The sequence below is a fragment of the Cupressus sempervirens genome, chromosome 1, assembly GCF_028749045.1.
Source record: "Cupressus sempervirens isolate cs-2001-9-10 chromosome 1, ASM2874904v1, whole genome shotgun sequence".
Lineage (NCBI taxonomy): Eukaryota > Viridiplantae > Streptophyta > Pinopsida > Cupressales > Cupressaceae > Cupressus > Cupressus sempervirens.
Window position 1 is genome coordinate 84326011 of NC_143118.1, and position 22893 is coordinate 84348903.

The following is a 22893-nucleotide window of genomic DNA, read 5'->3' on the forward strand; positions in this document are numbered from 1 at the left end:
TGTACAGATGTTAATTCCCCAAAGCAAATCTATCCAAAAGCAATCAAAAAGCACAAGGTGGTACACTTAATGCTTTAACTAATGTGAGGTGAGTCCAAGGATGTGGAATATTTAACCCCTCACACAAGCCAAAATGAGTCCACAACTTAGAAACTAGTGAGTTCTAGAAAGCACAAAAGGGTTGCCTAGTGGAGCATTTAATGCTTCTTTCCTGTAGACCCCTCCCCTTTAATGTGGTGCTGATCTTGCAACCACAAAGTGGAATGAGGGGCCAACGGACTAGCGAGTCCAATAACCCAAGATAGCTAATTAGATCTATCACTAGTAACTAAGCCTGCTAGATGAAACTAATAGACATCACAACCTAGTATCAAATTATGCATGTGTTGTAAAATGAGAACATGAAAGGAAATACACACAAGCTTGACACAAGAGATGTTCATTTTAGCTCCAAATGAATTGTTATCAGCTGAGGAAGGTTACCTGGTAATCCTCGCAACGCGCTTAGTAGATATTTTACCTGTTTTTAGCAATTTTATCACGCTTTTCCAATTGTCCCGCAAACCATTGTTATGCTGCAAAAAAAATCAAGAAAATGGAAATAAAGATGCTTAAGAGAAAACATGTCAGTGAAAACTGAAGCTTAACTATGGGAAAATAAAATTTAACTTTTTTTGTTCATTTTTATACCCATAAAAAAGCTTAGAAATGCTAAAACCTATGAAAACATCAAAAGTCAAAATTCATTTTATACTTCTTTTTTTTTTTTAACATTATTTATCTGGAAAATTGGAAAAAAGCTGTCTTCTGTATTGTTGTTCCAAAAAGAAACAGAAAACACGAAAAAATCAGAAATAGTTAGCAGTTAGCAAAAAACACGAAAATCAATGCAAAAAATAGCATTTGTCCGTAGAGTCTCCTGCGAAGTTATTTCTGTCTCGTGTGAAACTATTCGGAGTCTGCACGAAATTGTTTCAGGATCACGCGAAATTTTGTTACTACCTGCGCGAAATCTTGTGCAGTGTCGCACAAAGGAACAGGTTTCACGTGAAATTATTTCAAGCCCGCACGAAATTATTTTACGGCTCATGCGAAGAAAAAATGGTGGCATGAAGTTTCGCACGCTTAGACACTTTCTCATGCAATACAGAAAGAATCTTCGCTCGAAGATTCTGATCCTCGCGTGAAAATGAATAGTCTTGCGTGAAGATTCTTGAATCTGTACGGAACTGTACGGACAAAAAACACGAAAATGATTTAAAAATGCAGAAAGAGGCCAGAAAAGTTGATTTTCTCGGCCCCACGGTGGGCGCCAGAAATGTATGCGTGAATATGTGGCCTCTACTAACACACACACTTCAACACGATCATTATATGCGAATTCATCCCGAATGAACATTCGATTGTTCATCCAAAAATCAGCCTGCAAAGCGACCTATTGCCTTCTATCTAAAGGGAATTGCTTGTGAGATATCCTCAGATTCTAGGTGTTTAAGCAACCAGACCCTGTAAGAATGAAAGATTTAAGAAATGAAATTAATCTATATGATTATGCAGATTAATCTAGAATGAGAAATGCATTCTAATCTAAGAACAAGTAAAGGAAACTAGATTAATCATATGCATATTATGCTAAATGAAATTAAGCTAGAAAATGAATATGAAAGTAGGGAGCTCAAATGAATGCACAATCCAGCAGCAATTCGATGCAAATTCTTATTCAACCTCTTTCCAAAATGAAGAGATGAGGGTCTCTTAAATAGACTTTCTTGGAATCCATCAACAGTTGAGATCGATTTCAATCAACGGTCAGGATTAAAGGTGAAGTTCAGTCATAAAGGAAGATTCCCAAATTAAAGGGAGTTAACTGATTTAATTTGAGTAAAATAAGGAGTTAACTGATTTAACTCATTTTTGATCAATAGTGAACTAGAAATTTCCCTTTTTGAACTGAAGAGAGATTTTGTTGAGATATTTAATTTAATAAAATGAGATATGCTCTCATAATTACTTTTTCTATTTAATTAAATAATCTTTAATTAATTGGAGAGACTTTTCTTATTTAATTAAATAACTTCATTTAATTAATAAGGAATGGCTTCCCATTTAATTAAATAACTTTGTTTAATTAATTAGAAATAAGTACTCGATTTAATTAAATAATTTTGTTTAATTAATTAGAAATACCTTTCCCATTTAATTAAATAATTACATTTAATTAATCAAGATAGGCATATTTATTAAATTAAATAAATTTAATTTCGTAATACATTAGCCTTAGGATATAATTATAATTTAATTAAAGTATAAATACTTAATAATTAAATTATAAGTAAATCAAGTAGGTTTAATGCGACTAATATGAGTACGTACTATAGGAATTAAATAAGAAATATGATGAATGCAGATTAGGGTTTTTTGCATCTGACAATTAAGTCAAGTAGCGAGTAGCAGAATGAGAATTGCCTATTAGAATAGGTCTTAGGATTGATCAAAAATAGACCAGAATTGGTTGAGATGGCAATGAGCCAATTTTGGGGTATTATAGACTGTAATGGAGGGGCATAATGTCTCGGCCATTGTAAATAGAAAAGAGGCCAAACCTACATCAACTAAAACACCACCAACTGTTATCCAAGATTGGGAGAAAAGAGAATTAAAAGCCAAGATTCTCTTATGCATTTCCATAATAGACTCAGTTATCCCTCACATAAGAGCCATTACTGCTTCTAGTGGTACATGGTCAAATTTGAAAGGTTTGTATGAGATTAAAAACTCAAATAGATTTTTTATTTAAATAGAAAATTATTGTCTATAAAAATGGAATTAAATGAAAGTGTTAGTAAATTTATATCAAGAGTTAAGGAATTGGGGGATAAGTTAGCTGATGTTAGTGAACAAGTATCTAGTAGTGATCTGGTAACATTTACTTTGAATGGAATGGTTAGTGATTATCAAGTTTTCATTATTGGTTTGGCTACAAGAGAAAATACATCTTCTTTTGAGATTTTGGTAGGTATCCTTCTATAATAAGATGAGAGAAAGAAGCATGTGGATAATAGATCTCAAAGTGTAGAGTCATCTTTGATGGTGAAAGACAAGAAGGCATATAAAGGAAAGCAATGGTCAAAGAATAAAGGATGGGTTAAATATGACAACCAAAGGAACAAACTAGAAAAAAGGTATCATGATGGGACATCATCAAAATTAAATGTAAAAAAAAATAGAAAATGTGATTATTGTGGAAACCTTGGTCATTATGCATATGAATGCTACAAAAAGAAAAATAATGAGTCCAAAAACAACAAATATGAGGGTAATTTTGTGAATAGTAATGATACAATAAGTGATAACCTTCATGATATAAAGTTGTTTGTCTTTGATTATGCTTTTACAAATGAATCAAGTGATTATAATGATTGGTTTATAGATTCAGGGGTATCAGTCCACATGTCATGTCATAGAAATTGGTTAAAAAAAATTCAAGATAAAGATGATGGCAGAGAGATCTATTTAGGAGATAATAGGCCACATGATGTAAAAGGATGTGGTGATATAAGTGTACAACTATGTAATGGTCATGTAAAACAACTTTCTAATGTTATGTATGTCCCAAGAATTAAGAAGAATTTGATTTTAGTTTCATCAATTTTGGATCAAGGGCTACAAGTTGAATTCTTGAAGACAAGTTGTCAAGTTAAAGATATGGAAAATCACGATAATGTGATTGCTGAAGGAATCAAGATGGGAAGTTTGTATAAATTTGATGTCAAAATAGAAAGTCGTCATAAAATGGATACTACATGTGTATCTACTGAAGAGCTATTGCGTAAGAGGTATGGTCATCTAAATTTAAAAGATATGATTTTTCTATAAAGGAAAGAGATGGTGCAAGGTTTTCCAATATTTAAGGATGAACAAATTAGTTGTGATGAATATGCATTAGGAAAACAACATAGAAATAAATTTCCAATAAGAACCAATGTAAAGGAAATAACTATTCTTGAATTAGTGCATTGAGATGTATGTGGTCCTATGCAAATTCAATCACTTGGAGAAGCATCTTAATTTCTTATATTTGTTGATGATTGCACTAGGTACACTTCGGTGTATTTCTTAAGGAATAAGAGTGAAGTTTTTGAAAATTTTGAAGAATTAAAAATTATGGTAGAAAAACAAACAACTCACAATATTAAGATTGTTAGATCAAATCAAGGGGGGAATATACTTCATAAAATTCTGTGAAATATAGCAAAGATAATGATATTCTTAAGCAATATGCAGTTGCCCATAGTCCTAAACAAAATTGTGTAGCTGAAAGAAAAAATAAAACAATTGATAAGTGTGTTAGGAGTATGTTGAATGAAAAGAATCTCCCTAATAATGTGTGGGTTGAAGTAGTTAATACAACTATGTATTTGTTAAATAGAAGACATATCAAGAGTAAAAATGGTCCAAATTTGTACATAAAGAATGATGAACATGGGAATGTTGTTTTGATTTCTTTGTATGTGGATGAATTAATCATTATAGAAAGTTCTATAGAGTTAATTGATTCAATCAAGACAACTCTATCACCGACATTTGAAATGAAGGATCTTGGCAAAATGCATTATTACTTAGGAATTGAAGTGTGAAAATAAAATGGTAGGACTTTGATTACACAAACTAAGTATGCAAAGAATTTAATCCAAAAGTTTAATATGCAAGATTGTAAAGAAACATATACTCCATTGGAACAAAATTTCAAGTTCTCTTGTGATAGTGACACTTCAGATAGCAATGGAGCATTCTATAGGTAGATGGTGGGAAGCCTAAACTACTTGACCACTACAAAACCTAATATTTCATATTATGTTAGTATAGTTAGCCAATTCGTGGATAATCCTCTCGAGGTTCAAATAAATGAAAGATTTAGAGTCCTTCAATTCCTATGAGGCACCATATGACATTGAATATGCTAACCATTTCAATGTTGAGTTGACATGTTATTTTGATTGTGTTTGAGAAGGAGGTCCAGGTGACCGTAAATCAATAAATGGTTATGCATTCAACATAGGATCAAGAGTTATTTCTTGGACCATCAAGAAGTAACCAAATATTTCTCTATCATCTACTAAAGTTGAATACAAAGTATTTTGCAGTGCTACTTGTGAAGCAATTTGGATAAGGAAGGTTCTTGAAGGTATGGGACAAAAGCAAGAGGGGCCTACTTGAATCAAGTACTACAATAAAAGTAGAATCAAACTTGCAAATAATCTTGTTTATCATGCAAACTCAAAGAAAACACAACATCACTTTGTATGAGAGAAAATTAAGTCTCAAGAAATAGTGTTAAACTATTGTAATACCAATGATAATGTAGCTGATATATTTACTAATTACTTGGGGAAAATAAGATTGTAACCTTTATAAATATGTTAGGAGTAACAAAAAATCAAATTATTCCATAAGGGTCAATGTCAAAGTAACGAATAATACATGTTGCACATGTGGAAACTCAATTTTGATTTGTTGGAAGCAAGAGTAGAGTTTAATTGTAGTTGTGTCATAGAGTTCCAGTTTGAAAAAATGACTAATTGTAGATCCATCTCTTAAATCTAGTTAGCTGTCAAGAGTAGTCCACTTGTCAATTTTTATGTGTTGTTAATCATAAAAGAGTTTTTGGTCAATCTATTTAACCATCATTTAGAAATGTTGATGGGTCAATCTATTGTATAAATAGGCTTATGTTGTTCAATAAAATCAAGCTACAAGTTTCTTCTTCTTTCTTTATTTTCTTTTCAATATATTTCTAGTTATATAGTTTCTCTATTTTAATAACAACAATGTGGAATATGGTAGAGTGAAGGAAGGAGGTGCACATGTTGCACACATGCAAACCTTCATAGGTACACAACCTACGCAACAGAAATAATCACAGAGGTGAAGGTATAGTGCAAACTTCTACACCTTAAGATGTATGCAAATCCACTATTGTAGACTTGATGAATGCAAATGAATAAGTAGGGAGACCCCTCTCTTATTTATAGGTGCCCAAAAGTTTGTTTGTAAAGTTTTTGCAAATTCTATGATAGAATCAGAGATTACATTTGATCTTCTTCCTCTCCTTTTTTCTTGTTGTGAATAACTTTCAAAGTATTGTCTTGAATTAAATTATAAATATAATTATGAAACTGTCTTTTCTTTTGCAAGTTGTATATGGGCAATATTGACTAAGGAGCAAACTATTTTGTGTTCTTGTTTTCTCTTAGACTTCAACAATACCCATTATTAATAGAGAGACCTAGGGACATGTCCTTAGAAGGGACATGTCCCTTCCAAAACATTCTTTAACTTATCCTAGAAGTTGGCAACTTTTCCAAGAAACAATAAGTTTAAATATAACTTAACACAAAAGAATTTTAGTTAAATCAAAACTAATTCTAAGGATAGATGTTGATATCCCTAAGAGGATAATGTAAATATTTTGGATCAATCTATGTCATGTAAGTGTTGGAAATATAGATGGAGTAACTGACAGGGAGGGTGAATCAGTTACCACAAAAACAAATCCATAGATCCCTTAGATGTCTTATAAAACTAGTTACTGTTGTCACTCGATAGCCACATAGAAAAATGTTGTAACTTGGTAGATGTATGTTAACTTATTACTAATCTTTAAGAATTCACAAAGATTTAACATTCATGCATAAAAGAAATAACATCAACACAAGAGACACCAAATTTAACGTGGAAACCCAATATGGGAAAAACCACCAAGTAAATAACTACTAATTTTCACTCTTATGAAGTGAGCCCTATTAGGAGCCAACCCTGTTAAAGGTTACAAAACACACTATTAGGTGTGACCTTGTTAGAGGATTTATTCACCCTGATAGGAGTGGCCTTGCTAGAGGACTTAAGAACAATTCAATAGAACTGTCCACCTTGTTAGAGGATTTACAAAATGATTGTTTAACCAACTCTGTTAAGAGATTTAGAAATCACTGCTACAATGATGAAAAAGTAACAATGAAGTGACCTGAATGAGATGCAACTAAACTTTGTTGTTACAGATCTTTGTTTTGCTTCACTAGATCCTCTTTGATCGAATACAACTTTGCTACTCCTCAAGGATATTTGATCCTTCTTCAAAATTTGCTTACACTTTCCTCTTCACACAATCAACTCACTTGCATGCTCGCTCATTACAACTTAGAATTAACAACTTGACCTTTCATTTATACCATGCAAATTGTCAAGTTGGCTCATTTACAAGTTACAATTACCAATAATCATTACATCAGTTGGCTATAATTATTACATGAAACAATTAAACTTTATTTCCCAAAATAATGAAATCCTTCATTGGCCGACCCTACTTGGTAGACACTGCTCTAGAAATTATTTCCAGTGTTAATCAACTGAAGCTTGGTAAACACTATAAATTTTGCAAAAAAATTTGAAGACTGAGTGAACTCAGTAAGCACTAATTTTCCTTTGTTGACCTTGTGAGCTCGGTAGAAACTAACATTTACCATAGAAATTCTTCAATGCCTGAGTGAGCTCAGTAGACACTGTCTCCATAGTGTAATTACCAAGAATTCTTGATAGGCTCTGTAATTCACTTTGCTAACCATTTGAGCTCGGTAAACTCTATCTTTTGTTTTACCGACCAACTAAGCTTGGTAGACTCTGTTTGATAACTAATATAACATTTGTGTAACATCAAAGATGACACACAATTGAACAATTATATCCAATAATCTCCCTCTTTGGCATTGATGGCAACACAACATGTCATAGTAGATGAAATTTGAGAACAAGTCTTTTTCTAATAGAATATTTCTCCCTCTTAGATTTTATGCCACAAATTTCTCAAATATAGTAATCTCCCTCTATGAAGGAACTACATAGCTTCTTTTCAAACATCAAACTCTCCACAATCAAATTCAAATTTTAGAAAAGATATGACAGTATAATCCCACTCTTTGACAACACATGCCAAAGACAACACAAACCAAATGAGTAACAATGTACCTTAAGTATTGATTCATATGTAATGTTTCCATAACTATGTTGCATCAACTGATAGATCTTCAACTTGATACCTATTGATGCATCACTAAAACTTCATTTTAGTGAGCTTTAGATAGGGGAATGACCCCTAACTTACCTCTTAGATACAAGAATGGATCCTTAGGTAATGGCTTGGTGAATATGTCAGCAATTTGTTCCTTTGTATGGACATATATTTAAATCTGATCTCCTTATCCTGCACCAATTCTTTGACAAAGTGATACTTTATTGCAATGTGCTTAGTTTTTGAGTGCATCACTAGATTTTTAGATATCTTGATTGCACTTGTATTTTCACAAAACATAACCATAGGTTCTTTGATTTCCATCTTCATGCCTTCCAATAATTGTTTGAACCAAACAATATTAGAATAGTTTACTGCTGCTGCAACATACTCTGCTTCTATTGTGGATTGAGATATACAATTTTTCTTTTTACTTGTCCAAGAAACTAACCTCTTTCCAAGAAAGAATGCTCCTCCACTTGTACTCTTTCTATCATCAATGTTTCCTGCCTAATCTGCATCAGTAAACACTTTCAAGTCTAGATTACCTCCAAATTTTTACCATAATCCATAATATTCAATGTCTTTTAGGTATCTTATGATCATTTTGATTGCCAGCATGTGATTTTCTCTTGGTTTTGCTAAAAATCTTGGTAAAATACCAATTGCAAGAGCAATATCTAGCCTTGTATGAACTACATACTACAACTTTTCAATCATTGATCTATATAATGTCTGATCTACCTCCTTTGATTCATCATCCTTGGTAAGCTTTAGTCTAGTACACATAGGAATCCCAACTGGTTTACAGTCTTCCATCCCAAACTTTTTGAGTATCTCTTTGATGTATTTAGATTGAGTGATATAGATGTCATTCTTGCTTTGCTGAATTTAAAGACCAACAAAGAATTTAATCTCACCAACCATTGACATCTCAAATTCCTTGTTCATTTGTATTGAAAACTCTTTGCATAGATCATCATTTCCTGTAAACAAAGTGTAATCCACAAATATTTCTACCAAAACAATCTTGTTAGCTAGTCCTTCCTTGATATACAAGCTACTGTTATCATTAGTTCTCTGAAAACCAATATGAATAAGATAGTTATGTAATATTTCATACCATGCTTTAGGGGCTTGTTTTAGACCATACAATACTTTGTGTAATTTGCAGACCATGTCCTTCTTGTTTGGATCAAAAAAGCCTTCAGGTTGCTCAATGTAGAATTCTTCATCTAGAATACCATTGAGAAATGTTGATTTGACATCCATCTGATATACCTTAAATCCTTTGTATGCAGCATATGCAAGCAGGGTCCTAACACCTTCCAATCTTACAATAGGAGCAAAATTCTCTCCATAGTCTATTCCTTCTTCTTAAGAGTATCCTTTACATACCAATCTAGCTTTGTTTCTTGACACCTTACCATCTTCATTCAACTTATTTCTGAATACCCACTTAGTTCCAATCACATTTTTATCTTTAGGCCTAGGTACAAGAGTTCATTATTTGTTCTTCTTTATTTTCTCTATCTCTTCATTCATAGCCTCAATCCAACTTTCATTTTCTAATGCATCTTTGACATTTCTAGGTTCAAAATCAGCAAGTAAACAAGTAAATTTTAGCTTACTTCTTGTCATAGTACCTTAAGATTTGTCTCCAATAATCTAATCTGGTGCATGATGTCTCCTGACATACTTGGCTAATATAGGTTCCTTTCCTTTTGAACAAATTGCATTGTCATCCTCTTGCATTTCAACTTCAAGTTCTGGTTGCTCTGTCTATTGCTCGGGTCCTTCAAACTCAGTAGGCATTGGCTCAGTAGCATTTGAATGTGACTTGAATTCCTATAACTTAGTTTGAACTTCCTGCAACTTGGTGACTAAAGACTCTGGAGTAGAAGATTCCTAATTAACAGATGTATCTGGCACTATATCAAGTTCAATGAAAACAAATCTCCTATAATCTTTTGGTTCCTTTTTTCTTTCTTCTTCAGTCCTTTCTACAAACTCATCAACTTTCACATGTGCACTTTCTATGACTTTATGAGTAGACAAATTCAAACATCTATATTCTTTACTCTTGCAAGAATATCCCAAAAATATTCCTTCATCACCCTTCACATCAAATTTCCCTTTTCTAGATTCTTTCAAAATATAACATTTGCTTCCAAATACTTTTAGGTAACTTACATTAGGTTTATAGCCATACCATAACTCATAGGGGGTTTTGAATGAGTCCTTTAGCTATACTTGATTCAAGGTATGAACTACAATGCTGATAACTTCCTTCTAGTATTTGATAGCAATGTTCTTTTCAATCATTAAAGTTCTTGCATAGTCTATGATAGATCTATTCCTCCTTTCAGTTATTCCATTTTGCTCAAGAATTTTAGGGGCTGATACTTGTCTTTTGATTCCCCTTTCAATGCAAAAGTTATTGAACTCATGGGAGATGAATTCACCACCTCTATTTGACCTCAAGCATTTCAGTCTTTTCCCTGTTTCCTTCTCTACTCTGGCCAAATACCATTTGAACTTCTCAAATGCTTCTAATTTCTCTCTTAGGTACATGAAAATCATCATTCTAGAATAATCATCAACAAAAATAATGAAGAACTTTTCTCCAGTATAGCTCTCAATTCCAATAGGTCCACACAAATCAGCATGCACAATTTCTAAGACTTCTTCAGACTGATAGCTCTTGCTTTTAAAGCTAGTCTTTCCCATCTTACCAATCTGTCAATTCTTGCATAGACCAACCTCATCTTTCTTTATACTAGGAATGCCTCTTACTTTCTTGAATTTACTTATTTCCACCAAGTTATCAAAGTTCACATGACATAACCTTTTATGCCATAACCAACTTTCTTCAACTTGAGCAATAAAACATGAACATTCACCAATTTCAAGATGAAACAAGTTACCGTTTGTTTGTATGCCAAATCTAATCAGCTTTCCTTTGTCATCCAGCAGTCTTGTTTTTCCATGCATAAATTCCACTTTGAATCCAATATTGATTAGTAATGCCACACTCAACAGATTGCATTTTAGTCCTTCAACCCAATATGCATTATCAAATACAAGCTCTTTGGTTAGTGAGATTCTTCCTCTTCTTTTTATGCAACAAGGTTCATTATTACCAAATCTCACACTACCACCATCATAGTTTTCAAAATATTCAAACTTTGTTTTGTCACCAGTCATATCATGTGAACAACCACTACCTATGATCCATGTATCATTTTTTCTCACATGAGAGATAAGTTCCATTTTATCTTCCTCATCATTATCAGATTCATCTTTCATAGCAATGTAAATAATTTCATCTTCACCATCATTAGAATCATTAGAATCCTTAGCCATGAAACATGTTTTCTTACCTTTGTCCTTGAATGATTTGAAATCTTTCTTGCCATTGCACTTGTGACCTTTCTTCTCATCCTTGTTTTTCTTGTTTGGGCACCTAGCAACAATATGTTCAATTTTCTCACATGAAAAATAGATTAGAGGAACCTTACCTTTGTATTTTCCTTTGCCTCTAGAATATTTCCTTGCTAGTAGAGCTTCAACCACCTCAAGATCACTGTCAGAACTCTGTTCTGATTCTTCTTTACTTTCTGACTGAGAATCCTTTATCTTTTTGCCCTTCTCTTTGAGTGAAAGCTTGGCTTCAAATGCTGATTCAATGTTATTGGAAGCTAGAATATAATTTTCATAGTTATCTAGCTCAAATGCAGTCAATCTTGCTACTATGGCCTCTAAATTTATCTGATGATTTGCTTCACATCTTCTTTCTTGAATTTTAGAAACTCTAATTGCATAAATAGGAAGTAATGTTCTAAGAACTTTACTTACAATTGTTTCCTCCTCGATATCTCCTCTAGAAGCCTTGATTGCACTGACGACTACTTTGACTCTTTCAACATATTTGGCAATGTTTTCATCCTCTCTCATCCTCATCTAATCAAATTGTCCTCTTTGACTTTCTACTTTGGCTATTCTAACATTATCATCACCTCCATAGATATCATTCAGCTTGTTCTACATTTCAAAGGTAGTTTTGTAGTCCTTGACATCATCAAATTCTTCATAGCTTAGGGCCAATGCAATATCTATCATCATGGTATTATGAGTCTTCTTCTTAGCAATGACATTGATAGATAGTGTACCAAAAGGAGTTAGATATGCTTCATCAAGATATTTCAATCTTGTATCTCCAATGGAAGCTAGATTGAGTCTCATGAGACCTTGCCATGCTGAAAAGTTATCCTTATTAAGTCTTGGAATTTCCCTCTTGTAAGACATCCTGATCTTTAGCTTAGATCCTTGAAATCCTTTCTGCAAGCACCAAAAGCTATGATACCAATTGTTGGAAATATAGATGGAGTAACTAAGAGGGGGGGGGGGGGGGGGGGGGGGGTGTGAATCAGTTACCACAAAAACAAATCCACAGATCCTTTAGATGTCTTATAAAACTAGTTACTATTGTCACTCGGTAGCTACATAGAAAAATGTTGTAACTCAATAGATGTATGTTAACTTATTACTGATGTTTAAGAATTCACAAAGATTTAACATGCATGCATAAAATAAATAAAATCAACACAAGAGACACTAGATTTAATGTAGAAACTCAATATGGGAAAAACCACCAAGTAACTAGCTATTGATTTTCAATCTTCTAAAGTGAGCCCTATTAGGAGCTAACCTTGTTAAAGGTTATAAAACACACTGTTAGGTGTGACCTTGTTAGAGGATTTAATCACCTTGCTAGGAGTGGCCTCACTAGAGGACTTAAGAACAATTCAATAGAACTGTCCACCTTGTTAGAGGATTTACAAAATGGTTGTTAAACCAACTCTGTTAAGAGATTTAGGAATCATTGCTACAATGATGAAAAAGTAACAATGAAGTGACTTGAATAAGATGCAACTAAAATTTGTTGTTACAAATCTCTATTCTGCTTCACTAGATCTCTTTGATTGAATATAAATTTTCTACTCCTCAAGGATATTTGATCCTTCTTCAAAATTTTCTCACACTTTCCTCTTCACACAATCAACTCACTTGCATGCTTGCTCATTACAACTTAGAATTCACAACTTGACCTTTTATTTATACCATACAAATTGTCAAGTCAGCTCATTTACAAGTTATAATTACTAATAATCATTACATCAGTCAGCTATAATTATTACATGAAACAATTAAATTTTATTTCCCAAAACAATGAAATCCTTCATTGACCGACCCTGCTCGATAGACACTGCTCCAAAAATGATTTCCAGTGTTAACCAACTGAAGCTCAATAAACATTACAAATTCTAAAAAATCCTTTGGAGACCGAGTGAACTCGGTAAGCACTAATTTTCCTTGATTGACCTTGTGAGCTCGGTAGAAACTGACTTCTACTATAGAAATCCTTCAATGCCCTAATGAGCTCAGTAGAACCTGTCTCCATAGTGTAATTACTAGGAATGCTTTGTAGACTCTATCTTTTGTTTTGTCGACCAACTAAGCTCAGTAGAATCTATCTAATAATTGATATGACATTTGTGTAACATCAAAGACAACACACAATTGAACAATTGTATCCAATAGTAAGAACATATCAGATCGATCTATTATCATATCAGTAGGATTACAAGTTACAAAATTAACACTCCCTCTTAACTTGATAATCATACTGAGAGATATCATATCTAGCAACATCAATAAATATGAACAAGAAAGAATTGATACTCTATATCTATCTAAATCTTCTTAGCATGTGGTATCATAGAACACATGATACAATGTCATATGACTAAACATGTGATATGACAAATCACTAGTACTAGTGATAACAGTAGGATAAATCTAAAGAATAATTTAAGTTCTTTATTTATCCAAGTTGTGACTTATAGATACAATATTCCTATATCACAACATGATCTTGAGTTAAGATTTACTAGAACACATGATAAACTCAAAAAAAAAAAAAAAAAATCTTCCTTTATCCAAATAGTAATATATAGACATAGCAATAACTAAATCATAATGTGATCTTGAACTCATCTAGATCCTATAGTATAACTCTACTATTTAGCACATTATCTAAGAGATTGTCATCTCTCATAATGTCTTTTATGCAAGTATTCATTATCTCAAAGATCGTCACCTCTTAAATAATGAATACAAATGGTGGATCCTATAACAATCAATAGCCTGATAATAAAATTATGTTATTAATAATTTAAATAATAGAAATGGATTACAATTTAACCATACCAAGTCTTCTCTTGAAGTGATCTATCTTCACTCTAGATATAGGTCTGGTGAGTATGTCTGTTTTCTGATTTGTAGTGAAAATGTATTCTAATTTTATAGTATTCCTATCTACCATATCTCTTACACAATGGTAAGGAATTTTAATATGCTTCGACCTATCATGAAAAATTAGATTCACTAAAAGCTTGAAGGAACTTTTATTATCACAATGAATAATCATAGGATTCATGGCTTGCCCAAATAATCCCACACGTAACTTCTTTAACCAAACTACTTCTCGGGAGGCCATTGTTACTACAATCTATTCAGCTTTTGTGGAGCATTGAGGTACTGAAGATTGCTTTCTACATATCCAAGATATCAATGTCGATCCTAAATTGAAACAACATCCTAAAGTACTTTTCTTATCTTTAACACTTCCACCCCAATCTGAGTCAATGAATCCATGTAAATCTAAGCCAACTTTCTCATATTTGAGCCCAAGATTAAGAGTGCCTTGTAAATATCTCATAATGTGTTTAACAACAACTAGGTGAATCTCCTTTGGCTCACACATATATTGGCTTAAGGCATTAACAACATAGAAAATATTAGGTCTTGTATTTACTAAGTACAAAAGGGACCCAATCATTTGTCTATAGAGAGTAGAATCTATGGAAGGTGATTCTATTGTTGCTTCTTTAAGTTTATGTAGATTAGTCTCCATTAGAGAAGACATAGACTTGTAATTCCACATTCCAAATCTCTTCAAAATGTATGATGTATACTTCCCTTGATTAAGTATGATACTATCATAATTTTTCCATACTTCTATTCTTAGGAATTAATGAAGGAGTACCAAGTCTTTCATCCGAAATTCTTTGATTAGATCTTTCTTGCATTGATATATGAGATGATCATCACCTGTTATTAGTAAATCATCAACATACAATATCATAATTACATTATCATCTTTATCTCTTTTATAATATAAATTTATATTGGCTTCATTTTTGGAGAATCCTAAGCCGATAAGATACTTATCAATTCTTTCATACCAAGCCCTTGGAGCCTGCTTAAGCCCATGGAGAGCTTTTTTGAGCTTGAAAACAAAAATGTTAGGATCACAAGTTTCAAATCCTTCAAGTTGCTTCGAATATACTTCTTATGTAATCCTTCCATTTTTTTACATCTATATAATGTACTTTCCATCCCTTTGATGCTATAATTGCTAGGACTGCTCTTACAGAGGTATATCTGGACACAGGAGAAAAATTTTCTTCATAATCGATTCCTTCTTTCTGAGAGAATCCTCTAGCTACAAATCTAGCTTCATATTTCTCAATGCTACTATCAGTAGCTTTATTTTAAATATCTACTTGGAAGAAACAACAAATTTTCCTTTAGGTCTTGGAACAATTTTCCAAACATCATTCTTCATAATAGATTGGTATTCTTATGTCATAGCTTCTTTCCAAGCTGTATGTTTAATAGTATCTGAAGGATTGGTTGGTTTTTTTTTTGGATAGATCATTCATGTTTACTATATAACTAGAAAATATTTTGGGTATTTTTCTTTCTTTGACTATTCCAGAAGGTGCAACAAAGTCTTGTACTTCCTCGACTATTTTAATGGCCCATAGTGGTCTTATCTTAGAGTTTTGATTTTCTCCAAGATTTAGATTTAGAATTTCATCTTCAATTTCTTCTATGTTTTTCCTCTAAGGCTCAAACTTAGTATTTCTTTTAGAACTAGGTAAAGGAGAAGGTTCTTTAGAACTTAGGGCTCTTTTGAATGCTAGATCTTCTTCAAAAATTACATCCCTACTAAGTTCAATACTTTCCTATCCAAGTATGAAAATTCTATATGCTTTAGATGCTTCACTATATCCTACAAAAATACCTTTCCTCCTGGAGGGTTCTAACTTAGTTCTCTTTTCTTTCTGAACATGGATATATACAAGGCACCTAAAAATCCTAAAATGACTTATATTGGGTTTAACCTTAGTAAAGACTTTTTCAGGAGTTTTATCTCTAAGGTAGGAATGAGGGCTTTTGTTTTGAATAGAGACAACAGTAGAAAAAGCTTCTACCCAAAGATAATATTCTAGGTTTTGATCAAATATCATAGCTCTAGTAGCTTCTATAATTGTTCTATTCTTTCTTTCTGCTACCCTGATTTGTTTTGGATTATAAGGAACATTGTAGTCCCTTTTAATTCCTATTTATTTACAAAACCTTTTAAAAAAATCTGAGGTGTATTCCCCTGCATTATCAGTTCTAAGAGTTTTAATTTTATGTCCTGATAAGTTTTTAGTTAATGTTTTGAATTCTTTAAATCTCTTTAGGATTTCTTTTAATTCTTTGTATTTTAAAAAGTAAATCCATATTTTCCTAGAGAATTCATCTATGAACAAAATATACTACTAGAATCCTCCAAGAGAAGGAACAAATAGAGGTCCACATAAAATTGAATGAATCAATTCCAAAACATTATTTGTTTTTCAAGTGCTATCATGAAATGGACTTTTGGTGTTCTTACCTAGAGCACACCATTTGCATATTCTTGAGTGTTCTTTATTTAGTTTAGGTAAACCCATAACCATCTTCTACATAGTTGATAAGGTTTTGAAATTTAGATATCCTAATCTTCTATTCCATATTTCATTTATGTTTGTATCTTCATGAATTAAGGCTTGAATAGGTCAAATAGATTCTAAATTTAATTCATACAAATACCATTTTCTTTGACCAATCAAATTTTCTTTCTTAATTGAGGAGTTATTTTTCCAAGTTATTACTTTACCATCCATGAATGCAATATTATTCCCATCTTCTTCAAGTGCTATAACCGAGATTAGATTTCTTTTTATTCCTAGTATGTAGAGTACTCCTTTGAGGAGAAGAGAATTTCCTAATTTTAGTTTCACGGTGTAGTTTCCAATTTCTTCGATGGAATGTGTTGAATTATCAATAATGGTAACTTTTCCATTAACCTTTTTTGATATAGATTCTAGTGCTTCTTTGTATCCTATTATATGTCTAGAAGATCCAGTATCAATTACCCATCCTTTACTTGAGATTTCATTTGATAGTGATGAATACAATACATGATTCTCAGGATCATACTCATCTTCTTCTCTAGTAACATTTGTATAGTTCACTTTTTGTTTAGAATTATCAGGACAATTAGATCTATAGTGTCCAAACTTTTCACATCTAAAACAATTTATTTTGGATAGACCTTTCTGGGGTTTTCCATTCTTTTGATTTTCTTTTTTCTTCTTGAAATACTTCTTCTTTCCCTTATAGGAGTTTGTATTAAGAACATGAAGTTCTTCATCTTCTATTCTTAGTTTTCCTCCTTTCTTTAATTTTCTAGATTTTTCTTGTGTTTAAAATTTGATTGAAAATATTATTATGAGAAGAAGATTGATTGAAAGAGGGAGATTGTTGATAAAGAGTGTTTTCAATCATTGTTTTGTCATTGATGTCAAACCTACTATTCATAGCAATGAAAATTGCTTATAAGATCCAAGTACTATCACTTAGTTGATTGATGAAGATGATTTAATCAACAAGATGTAACAAGAACACCTAAGGGAAAGGTTGAGTTATGATTTTGTAATGAAGTGCAAGGATCAACTAACACAATGGCTAAATGATGTATTAATAACATACTTGAAGATATAGAGGTTGGTCACACTTGGAAACATTGGAGGAATAATTTGGAACATGGTTGATTGTAAAGCTTAAACTAAGTTCATTACTGAGTGCTGAGCAAGTTAGTTCAAGCCGAGCAAATTTTCAGTTAGAGCCGAGAAAATGCAAAATCTAGTGTGTGTTGAGTAAACTTCAGGTGCCGAGTGAAGTTCAAGTGCCAAGTGATATAGAAGGTGTCAAGAAAATAGAAAACTTAGTGGATGCCAAGTGAATCCATAATAGGTGTTGAGCATCAATAAAACATAGTTGGTGCCGAGTAACACAGTATGTGTTGAGCACCAAAATCTTAATAGTGCTGAGTTGTTGCATTATTGGAAAAGTTAAAGATTTGCTAGATCTAAGTTGACAAGTTTTTTACCTTGAATTTTTTGAACCAAATGAAAGATAAGGATGGTGAGCTAGTGGCACAGAATTCTATGTAAACCATTTTTGAGAAAATTCAAGAGGATTCTTCATGATGTTTCTAGAAGGAACAAAATGTGGGTTAGATTCAATGAATCCTACCTAATCTATTTGAACTAAAATCAAAGGAGGGAAGAATCAAGTGAGAAAAGAAATTCTAGACTTTTATTTAAGGAATCACAAGCCAAGAAGCAAGAGCTATTGGAGTGCCAAATTGTAAAGTGGTTAAAGGGTGTCAAGGAGGAGACATCTAGGAGAAGAAAGAATAGAGTACATAGACTCTGCTTTGATAAGTGGTAAAAAAGAGAGGATTACACTAGTACATTGAGCATGGAGACTCAAGGAGACAAATTTTTAAAGGAGGGCAAGCTATCAGAACTGCAAAGACTGAAAGCCAAGCAATGCTATGAGCTAAAGAGTGATCTAGAATCTGCAAGTTAAGTTGTATGTTGTAATCAGGTCAAAACCCCTTATTGTTACTCTCTAGCAATTGTATTAGTTAGGATAAAAATCCTATGGACTTAGGTTGGTTTAACAAACATTTTTAAATCCTTTAATAGGGTGGCATTCCAAGTGAATGTTCTAAAGTCCTCTAACTAGGCCCACATTTAATAGGGTGGTTAAATCCTTTAACCAAGTCACATTTAATAGTGTGTTGTAGCCTTTAACAGGGCAAGCCTTTCATAGGGCATCACTTGAGAAGAGTGAAAATTGAGTAGCATGTTACTAGTGGTTTTTCCCAAATTGGGTTTTCACATAAATCACTATGTTATGTGGTGATTCTTCATGAGTTATGCTTGTATGCTGATTTATAGTAACTTGATAAATAGGAATGTTTAAGCTTGGATGAATAAACAGTTTGATGGGCACACTTTATTTGATGAAAAAGTTTAAATTAGACATTTAAACCTTGAATAACTAATGCACCCCCCCTCCCCCCCACTCTCAGTTATTCTAAAGCATTTCTAACAATTGGTGTCAGAGTCATCTACTAATTTAGTTTCAAGGTACTAGAAGCAGGAAGATCAAGATTTCCAAGAGAGAAGTTCCCAAGCTCAACAAAGATAACTTCGTTGCATGGCAGAGTCTGATGAAATTACACCTTGGATCAATAGGTGATTATGTAAAAACCTCAATTGGAGTGGAACATGTAGATCCAACTAGACCCCTTACTACAGATGATTTGAGCAAAAGGAAGGAGCACAATTAGGCAATGCTAGAGATTGCCTCTACACTCAGCTATGCTAAATTTGATGACATCAAAGGATGTGATACTGCATTCAAGATGTGGAAGGCTCTATCAGATATCTATGGAGGAGATCAAAATGTTTAGAGAGCAAAGAGAGAAAGCCTTAGAGGAAAGTTTGATGACATAAAAATGGAGGAAGGTGAGAATGTTGCTCAATATGGCTCCAAAATGAATGAAGTGGTAAGTGCAATAAGAAGTTTGGGTGGTCAATTGGAAGATGATACTATCAATAGAAAATACTTAAGAACCCTACTCCCTATCTATGCTATTAGAGTTTCATCCATCCAAGAGTTAAGATGTATACCAGGAAATGCACTAACCTTTAAAGGTATAGTGAGAAGACTTACTACATTTGAATTGTCCAAATTTGATAATTACAGACCTGAGAACCTTGAACCAGCCTTCAAGGCCAAGTTGGCATTGAAAGACACTAAGGAGGAGAAATCAAAGAAGAAGAGTAGAAAAGGAAAGCATGCATCCAGTGATAGCAACATAGATGAGGAAGATGTGGAACAATTGGAAGCACTATTGGCTAGAAGATTCCATATAGACAAAGGTAAATTCAAAGGTAAGCTTCCTATCATTTGCTTTAATTTCAATGAAGTAGGTCATATTGCTACAAGGTGTACACAAAAGAAGAACTACAAAGAAGAAAACAAGTATAAGAACAAAAGAGAAGATGATGGCAAAGATTACAAGGACAAAGGCAAAAGATGATATATTGTTGAAGAAGATTCTGATGAGAATGATGATGAAGTAGTCTATGTGGACTTGAAGGATGAATTAGGTGAAGATGAAGCAACAACACTGGTGACTTGTGTGAGAAAAAATGACAAGTGGATCATAGATAGTGGATGCTCACATCACATGACAGGAGATAAAATTAAGTTTATTACCTTTACTCAATATGATGGAAATAGTGTTAGATTTGGAAATGATGCCCCATGTCAAATCAAAGGGAAAGGTTCTATTAAAATTACAAAGAAAATTTCATGTGATAATGCATATTATGTTGAAGGATTGAACTATAATTTGTTGAGTGTATCACTATTAGGCAATGTAGGTTGCAAAGTAGAATTTGGAAACAAAACTGCCAAAATCTATGACACTGATGCAAATCTGATAGCAAAAGGTGAACAAATTAGGAGTAATTTGTTTTACCTAGATATGGAAGATTCAACCTTTCTTGTTGTTAGACTTGATGATGTGTGCTTATGGCATAAAAGGTTGTGTCATGTTAACTTTGACAATCTATTTAGCATTAGCAAAAAGAAGAAAGTTAGAGGTTTGCCTAAGCTAAAGAAACCTGAAAACACAATGTGCAAGCAATGTCAACTAGGAAAGATGACTAAGTCTAGTTTCAAAAGAAAAACATACGCTTCCAAAGAAGTACTAGAACTAGTCCATATAGACTTATGTGGACCAATAGAAGTACAAAGCTATCAGGAGATAGATACATAATGCTATTTGTAGATGACTACTCTAGGATGATGACTGCCATATTTTTGAAGAAAAAATTTGATGTATTTCAAATGTTTAAGTGGTATTTGGCTAGAGTTGAGAAGGAAACATAGAAGAATCTAAAGTGCCTAAGATCGGATAGAGGAGGAAAGTTTACATCAAAAGAATTTGAGATATTTTGTAATGACAAAGGTAACATAAGGCAAACATCAGCACCAAGAACTCCACCACAGAATGGGATTGCTGAAAGAAGGAATAGATCAGTGATAGACTATGTTAGAACCTTGATGATGGAGAAAATTGTTGCTCTAAAGTACTAGAGAGAAGCTGTGAGTACTTATGGTTACACGCTGAATAGAGTTCAAGTCAAGAAAGGAACAAATGCAACACCTTTTGAACTATGGTATGGTCACTCACCTAATGTAAAATATTTCAAAGTATTTGGTTGTAAATGCTATATTCTTAAACATAAAAAAAATGGAAAGTTTGATGCAAAAAGTGATGAAGGCATATTCCTTGGATACTCCACTAGAAGTAAGGCATATAAGTGTTTGAACACTAACACTAACAAGATTGGGGAAAGTGCAAGTGTAAATTTTGATGAGCATGCAAAAGTCCAAGATGATGATTCCAGGAAATCAGAAGATTATAGATCTTTTGTATACTTCTATGAAGGAATGACTATTGAAGATAATGTTGCTAATCAAGTTGGAAATCAGCAACAAATTTTAGTATCGGCCGAGTCATAACTAATGAATGTCAAGCTGCATTCAGAAGCTAAGTTGCAAAATGAAGAAAATGCACATTCTAATTCTAAAAATAATACACATGAAAGAGACAATGAAATACTAGACAGAGAAGAGAAAAATTATTCTAAAGTTGAAGGACCAAATATGGAAAGAAGGATAGAACCAAGACTAGCCAAGTATGTGAGAAGACATCACCCTGTAGAACAAATGATTGGTAACTAGGATGCTAAATCAATGACAAGAAATAGACTAAGGAATGAGTCATGTTTGTTGAGTAAGGTTGAGCCTAAAATAGTAAAAGATGCACTACAAGATGATGACTGGTATAAAGCTATGAAAGAGGAGATAGACCAAATTGAGAAGAACAAAACCTGGACCCTAGTTCCTAGACTAGCTAATACGAATGTAATTGGTACCAAATGGGTCTTTATAAAAAAACTTGATAAGAATGGTGAGATAATAAGAAACAAAGCCAAATTAGTTTGCAAAGGCTATGCACAAGAAGAAGGATTAGATTATGGGGAAACATTTTCCCCTATTGCAAGAAAGGAAGGAGTAAGAAAATTGCTTGCACATACTGCTTACAAAGGTTTCAAAGTCTACTAAATGGATGTGAAGTCTAATTTTTTGAATAGTATACTAGAAGAAGAAGTCTACATAGAACAACTAGAGGGATTTGTTGATGACAACAACAAGGATATGGTTTGCAAAATGCATAAAGCACTCTATGGTTTGAAGCAAGAACCTAGAGCATGGTATGAGAGACTGTAGAAATATCTTGTGAAGATAGGATTTGAGAAAATAGATGACAACAAAAACTTGTATATCAAGGCAGAAAAAGGTAAAGATATTTTGATATCTAAAATCTTTTTTGATTGTATTATATTTGGAGGAAAAGATATTCTATGCAAATATTTTGTTGATCAAATGAAACATGAGTTTGAAATGTCAATGTTTGGAGAAATCAAATTCTTTGTTGGTTTGCAAGTACA

The 22893-nt window shown here is 32.8% G+C and overlaps 1 pseudogene; it reads right to left on the reverse strand.

Annotated features, from left to right (window-relative positions):
* Positions 1-865: 865 nt before the first annotated feature.
* LOC149576346 (E3 ubiquitin-protein ligase RGLG1-like) overlaps positions 866-22893 on the reverse strand; it is a 48059-nt pseudogene continuing 26031 nt past the window's right edge.